The sequence below is a fragment of the Notechis scutatus genome, chromosome 1 (genome assembly GCF_049901735.1).
Source record: "Notechis scutatus isolate UNSWTSFEM ecotype Mainland chromosome 1, rNotScu1.2, whole genome shotgun sequence".
Taxonomy (NCBI): Eukaryota; Metazoa; Chordata; class Lepidosauria; order Squamata; family Elapidae; genus Notechis; species Notechis scutatus.
The window spans coordinates 294,890,515-294,897,626 of record NC_142009.1 but is presented as its reverse complement, the minus strand read 5'-3'; the positions used below and the strand labels follow the sequence as shown (position 1 = coordinate 294,897,626).

At 37.4% G+C, this 7,112-nt stretch overlaps 1 long non-coding RNA gene across 1 annotated transcript; it reads left to right on the top strand.

Moving 5' to 3' along the window:
* Positions 1-3,452: 3,452 nt before the first annotated feature.
* LOC113410008 (uncharacterized) lies at positions 3,453-6,844 on the top strand. The gene is made up of 3 exons (XR_015747392.1): positions 3,453-3,519; positions 4,088-4,194; positions 6,787-6,844. It is a non-coding gene; the product is annotated as an uncharacterized LOC113410008 (long non-coding RNA).
* The last annotated feature ends 268 nt before the right edge of the window (positions 6,845-7,112 follow it).

The window sequence follows — 7,112 nt, the reverse complement described above, 5'->3', positions numbered from 1 at the left end:
AGTGACTTTAAAAAAAAACCCATGCAGTTTAATCTAATGGCTTAGATGTAATACAGCTATGCTGCCCTTTGAGTATACTATTCAACATCCTTTTTTGTCCCTGAAATGAAAGAGGTACCAGATTTCTTAATTCAGTTAGATGCACTTAACAGTGCAAACTATACAAAAATAAATCCCAGTGAACTTCCTTACCTTGCCACATACAAAGAAAATTAAAGGAAGCTTAATATTGAGTATCAACATTCATTGTTACTAGAGAGGAAGGGTCATGCAAATGAATAAGGAGCAAATAAGAGGATATACGTGCTGCCAACATACATTAGAAGTTCATTAAAAAAAATTCTGTCAGCTAAATACTTTTGAGAAAGCAGGTAGTGATCCTGTTGGCTACTGGCTTATTCAGTTAATTTAAGTATGGATCAAATTGATCTTAATATTTCATTCATTGATAAATTAATAATGGAGTAATAGATGAATAAGCCTCACCTCTTACTTTCTTAATTTAAAAAATCTAATAGAAGGGGATGGTTAATATATTTTCTCTGGATCCTTCAAAAGATTCATTTAATTGCTGGTAGGATTAATAATTTTGCTGCTTGAATTGGAGGAAGAAATGGAATAGCCTTCCCAATTCTACTTGTACATTATATATTAAAATTATATTCCACTGACTCCTGACAAACTTGGCTGTTTGTTCCAAGTGGTTACAGAACCACATAGAACAGATAAAAATTCCACTGCACAGAACTCACAATGTATAAAAATAGCATCCAAATATCAATATTGATGACAATAAATAAGGGTGTAATATAATAATAAAAAAGCAGAACAGCCACAATGAACAGTCTTTATTCAGCCACCACCCAGAAGAGTTCAGTTTTTACCACATGCTCGGAGGCTATCCATGTGGAGGGAGAGATTGCTCCAGAAATAGACAATACAATGGAAAAACATCAAGTATGGTTTCAGTCCCCCTCATTTCACAGAACTGGAACACTAATAGCAGCTTCTCCTGGGAGGATCTCCTTAGACAGCTTGCCCCAAAATGGAATGGGCCATAGAGATGATATTCTCCAACACCCCAGAAGGAACAGGATTATGTGATTCAACAGAGATTGTTGATATATCCAGCTTCATGATGCATCCAGCTACATCAGAATGCTTGTAGTACTTAGAAAAACAGACAAAAAGTTACCAGTCTCCACCATCTTTATCATTCACTTGGGGAACTTTTTTCAAAGTCCCCACAGAAAGATGTAGGTTAGGCCAAGAGACAGTGACTGACCCAAAGTTGTACCATGATCAGGAGATAAATTGAATCTGAATTTTCTTGAATTAAATCCAACAACCTGGGATTGTTGCAAACTCATGTTGCAAACACTATCAAATGATTCCCTAGACTTGGAAGAACCTATTACTAGTAGCAATAAGCATGAAAATGTTCTGAATAGTATATCAGAATGCCAATGTGTTCAATAAAAACTCATGGAGCACTCTTCCCATACATGATATCTTCCCATACTTATTCCTCCAACTGAATGTTATTTTTTTAGATTCCTTTAGTAAAAAACATAAACTGGCAAATAAGCTTGCTGCAAAGCAAACTGAATAATTAGTATTAAGCCTCATATTATTTTCAATTGTATTATCATTTATTATTATACACAAAAAACAACAGTGTACATGGTAAACGAGATAACTATGCTGGGTTTCATATCACAAATCACTAGTCAAACACATCCCAAGTGTTTAGGACTGCGTGATGTATCGGTGGATTATACGAGCAGATCCCAGTAAGGTGGCCTTCTGCAGCTGACCAATGATGATTTTGTCAGTGCCAATTGTTTTCAAGTGCTTGCCTAGGTCTTTAGGCACAGCACCCAGTGTACCACTGGAGTACCACTGAAACCACCTGCACTGGTTTATGCCAGAGTCTTTGCAGTTCGATTCTCAAGTCCTGATATCAGGTGATTTTTTCAAGTTGTTTCTTGTTGATTCTGCTGTCACCAGGTATGGCAATGTCAATGATCCATACTTTTTTCTTCTCCACAATGGGTGTTCCAAAACTTCATCAGTCTGTTTTCGGAAGTCCCACAGTAGTTTTGTATGCTCATTTTTGACACTTTTTCAGGCTTATGATCCCACCAGTTCTTTGCTACAGGCAGATGGTAGTTGTGACACAAGTTCCAATGGACCATCTGAGCGACTGTGTTGTGACGTTGTCTGTAGTCAGTCTGACCAATTGTCTTGCAACAGCTCAATATGTGATCGATGGTTTCATCCGCTTCTTTTCAGAGTCTGCATTTGGGGTCATCAGCAGATTTTTCTATTCTGGCTTTGATTACATTCGTTCTAATGGCTTGTTCTTGGGCTGCAAGAATCAGGCCTTTTGTCTCTTTCTTCAGTGTTCCGTTGGTCAGCCATAACCAGGTCTTTTCCTTATCTACTTTTCCTTGGATTTTTTCAAGGAACTGTTCATGCAGTGCTTTGTTACACCAGCTGTCAGCCCGAAATTTGCATTGCTGTTTTCCTATATTGATCCTTCATTTACTGCACTTTGAGCAGCTTCCTATTGTTGACCTCCATCAAAGCTGGTTCAACACTATCTTTCACATAATCTGCCAGAGCATGCTTCTCTTCTTCGACTGTCTGCTTCACTTGCAAAAGTCCTCTGCCACCTGCTTTTCTGGGCAAATATAGCCTGTCAACGTCACTACACAGGTGCAGCGCATAGTGTATGGTCATCAGTTTTCTTGTTTTCCTATCCAGGCTGTCCAGCTCTGCCTGTGTCCAGTTTATGATCCCATCAGTATATCTGATGATGGGTATGGCCCAGGTATTTATAGCCTTTATGGTGTTACCGCCATTCAGTTTACTTTTTAGAAGTTTTCTAACCCTTTGTGTTGGTGGCACTTGATGGTTGTCCATTGGGCATTTTAATTCCATCACTTTCTACAATTTTTCCTTTCTTCAGTGCCACTGTGGCACATTTGTCCAGGCCGAACTCTGTGCTGATGTCAGTGCTGAAAATTTGAACTGTATTGGTCAGTGACTGGATCTCAATTTCTGATTTTCCGTATAACTTCAGATCATCCATGTACAGCAGGTAAGAGATTTTCTGTGAATTTTTAGCAGTTTGATAACCCAAGTTAGTTTTCTATAAAATTGTTGACAGCGGGGTCATGGTGATGATGAACAGCAGAGGTGACAAAGAATCACTCTGGAAAATCTTTCTTTTGATGTTAACCAGTCCATAGCTTTCACTTCCAATAAACAGTTCTGTTTTCCAGTGCTTCATTGCATTCGCAGTGAAAGTACCAATGCACTTGCATATTCCGATGACATCCCGGCACTTGATGATCCAGCTGTGCGGTAGTGAATCAAATGCTTTCTTGTAGTCAATCCAAGATGTGTGCAGATTTGTTTTTTGGCTTTTGCAGTTCTCTAGAATCATTTTGTTGATCAGGAGCTGATCTTTTGTGTCTCTGCTTCCTCGTTTGTTTCCCTTCTGCTCTACTGGTAAGATGTTATTTGCTTCTATTATTATTATTATTATTATTATTATTATTATTATTATTATTATTATTATTATTCCATTTTTATAATTTATATAATGCTTCCATAGAACACTTTGAGGGAACCTGAAATTATAAGTTTGATAGTAAAGTCAGATTTCCCAGATGTTTTATTTCTATTGTCATAAGAATTGGAATTGAATTATGTTATCATTCTGATCCTCTCCTGGGATACCATAATAAAATGGGCTTATAGAATAAAATAACAGTATAGATAACTTAGTTTGACGATCCTTGGAAACAAGAAAAAGAATAGGTAGCCAACAAGTTCCAGTTCCCCAGACCATAAAAGAAATCTTATCTCTTTTATTAGTGGTTTAGAAAACTTTGATGGCATCAATTATGTATGATAAATACTTTGTAAAATGCTTTGTTGGTAACAAGTTTCACTAATGCTTAAAACGTGATTGGATGAAGGTAAGGAATGGGTGTATAAGAGATAATGAAAACAGATAGTGACAGAGAGAAAATGAAGGATGAAAAACATTCTCTTGCAATATTCTTCCATTTAGTTTGTAGAACTTGCCCAAAGTCTTAAAACAACTCACCTCCACTGACTGAGAGCCAAGCTGTTCCCTCAGAAACAGAGACCAATGGGCAAGGAAAAAAGCTATCTATGGTAAGGAAAAGGACAATGTAACCTTCCTCAGCTGAGGCTGGTTCTAGATTTGCCTGTAAATGGGGGAGTGGGGAACCAAAGGACATAAAATTATTCTGCCAAGATGGCTTATCTTTTAAATTGGACTCTATAAATTGGTCTGATGGTTTGATTGAAACTTCAAGGAGCCTAGGGTTGTTTCAGAGATCTGTCTAAACTCAGGTGTGAATCAATCTACAACCTATTCTGTTAGTTCATCCTACATTTGCCTTCAGTTGTTTGCTATGGTTGACTACACTGCGCATCTACAGAACAGATAACTGGTCCATTAATATTAGTTTTAGAAGTTGGATGCGTAAATAGTTTGATTAAAGCCTTTCAACTCTACCTCATGAATATAGGATTCCACAGGATATCAAACTATGTCAGCATGGAAGAAGGTAGCATCATAGTTGCTTCTTTGAGCACTAGGCTCTTATTTAAATGAAGACTTTCTAAAGTATGAGGCTTCAGGTTTATAAACCCCATCACAATTTAGTGTCCCATCAGTTTATCATGCACAGTTTCATATTCATAGTGTTCTCTTGAACACAGAGTGAACAAATGAAATCATATCTTTTGGCTTCTTTTTACTCTTGACTTAAATTTTACTGTCTCAAATACTATATTTTTGAATATGGGGAGGGGGCTGATGTGCTATGGTCCATGGGGTTGTGAAGTGTCAGATACAACAACAACATACTATATTTTGATTCACAAAAGTGAATCTTTTGAATCTTTTCAGTGCAATGTAATATATTTTGCAAGTGTACCAATCTATTCACTCAGCCAATCTGTATGGCCACCGATCTTGAAAATCTGACTCAGGGAAGCTGCCATAAGGTTAAAAATCTTCAATACATATAAATAATAGCCGTATGAAATTCATAACTCTAATGAAGAATTTGTGCAGGTTATGTTCTCTTTGGTGTCTGTGGATAAATTGTATGCCACTAAAGGTTAATTTTGTAATCCCAATGTTTCTGATAAATGTTCAAATCTTTACTTCCATTTAAATCACTCTTTTTGAAGTGGCAAGAAGAAAAAGTCTTTGGTTGCTAGAAATATAAGAGGCTGTTCTCACTTCCCCTGTGGTTAAGAGATTCCATTTCTTTTCAAGACTGTGGATATAGAACAGCCTTTGCACTGCTCTATCTATTGTTAGCTGATTAGTTGAAGACTCCAGCAAACCTGCAGTTTTTATAAAACAATTTGCTTTTATTAATAAAAGCTTCCACAGCCTTTCTGACTCTATGACCCAAGGAACCGCTCCTCTTTCATTCCCCTGCAAGCCATTAAAACACAAAGCAATACTTGTGACCAATTCATTCTTTCCTTTGTTGTTGTTGTTGTTGATAAGCCAAATGTTACCAGGTAGTATTTCAGCATCTCTTTTAGTGTCTCCAGCTTCTATTCTTTTCCACACAACTACCAATGGATTGCAGAGTCCCCAAATCAAGTTTGCACCCTGTGGAGCAGAATGAGAAAAATGGGGCAGGTGCTCAATTCCTCAAGTTCTCTGTTCACCTGCATTGAGCTAATTCAAACACCAACATTTATTCACAATATGTATAAACTGTCCCAACCCCAGTGGTCTCTTGGCAGTATACAATAAATACATACAAAACATAGGTAATCCTCCTAACAATTACAAATACAATACAAACTTCCTTCACAAGACAAAACTCAGAAGTTAGGTGCCCCACAGTTGGTTAACCAGGCCAAAGGCTCACTGGAATAGAATTACATTGAGTTATGTCCAAAACATCAGCAAGATAGTGGGCATACAGTTCTGGGAGAAGATACTCTGTAAATCTCAGCCATATCTAGGTACTACAATAGGATGAGGAGTTACAATAGGCCCTCTGTGGTTGACTGGTCTAGCTTTTCTGCCTGATCTGGCTTCGATGAAGTATTCTCTGATATATCCTAATGCTGTACTTTTTAGAGTTGTCTGGATAATAGCCAGCATTTTGAACTGTGTCTAGAAGCCAATGCATTGGTTTTAATAGATGTATAATTTACTGGTAGATTATTCCACCAAAATATTGGCTGCCATATTTATCCCAGCTGCAGCTTCCAGGTTGTCTCTGAAGGTAGCTTTACATAGAACAGATTCCAGAGGTTCAGTTGGTAAGATTAACTGACCCATATCCTTATTTTGAGTTTTTGAATGGATATGCAGTACCAAGTAAGATAGAGTCCAGCAATGGACTTTTTAAATATAGTACTGTGTATATATATATATATTTAATAGCGACAGCCAGCTAGAATTTCTCAATTTTTTAAAACATTAGAACTTGGCATTCTGGGCAAAGCAAATGTCAGATACCTAGATTATGTTTCTCCGAAAGATTTGTGCCTCACCTATTCAGTGGCCACTTCATAAGTTGGTGCTAAATTGCTTAACTACTCCTCCCACAGTCCCTACTTCATTAAGGCTGCTGGGCTTTATGATATCCATAGTAGAGAAAATGAAAGACTCACTTGCCTTCTGGGCTATAAAAGCAGCTGGCTGGCCCCTCAAGGGTAGAATTTTAAGTGTTTTAATCAATTTCGTGTTTTATCTTGCAGCAGAAGCAAATGGGCTGCTTCAGTGATTTAAATGCTTCTGTCTCTGGGACAACCTAATTCAATTGAACTCTTTAAGTTTTCCTTTGTTGGTGTGCTTTGTTCCAGGCCAGGTAAGTAGATAAGACAAGCCATTACTAAAATCATTATGGGCTGGATCATTACCCAGAATACCATCTGCTGTTATTTTATCAAGCCTCCTCTTATTAAGATGTCATTAAATTGCCTCAGATGCTCACTTATGGTTGATGAGATAAATCAGTCCACTTGACAGATATGTAGAAAAGCAGGTACCCCTTTTTAAATTGTCTCAGCTACAATTGGGTGTC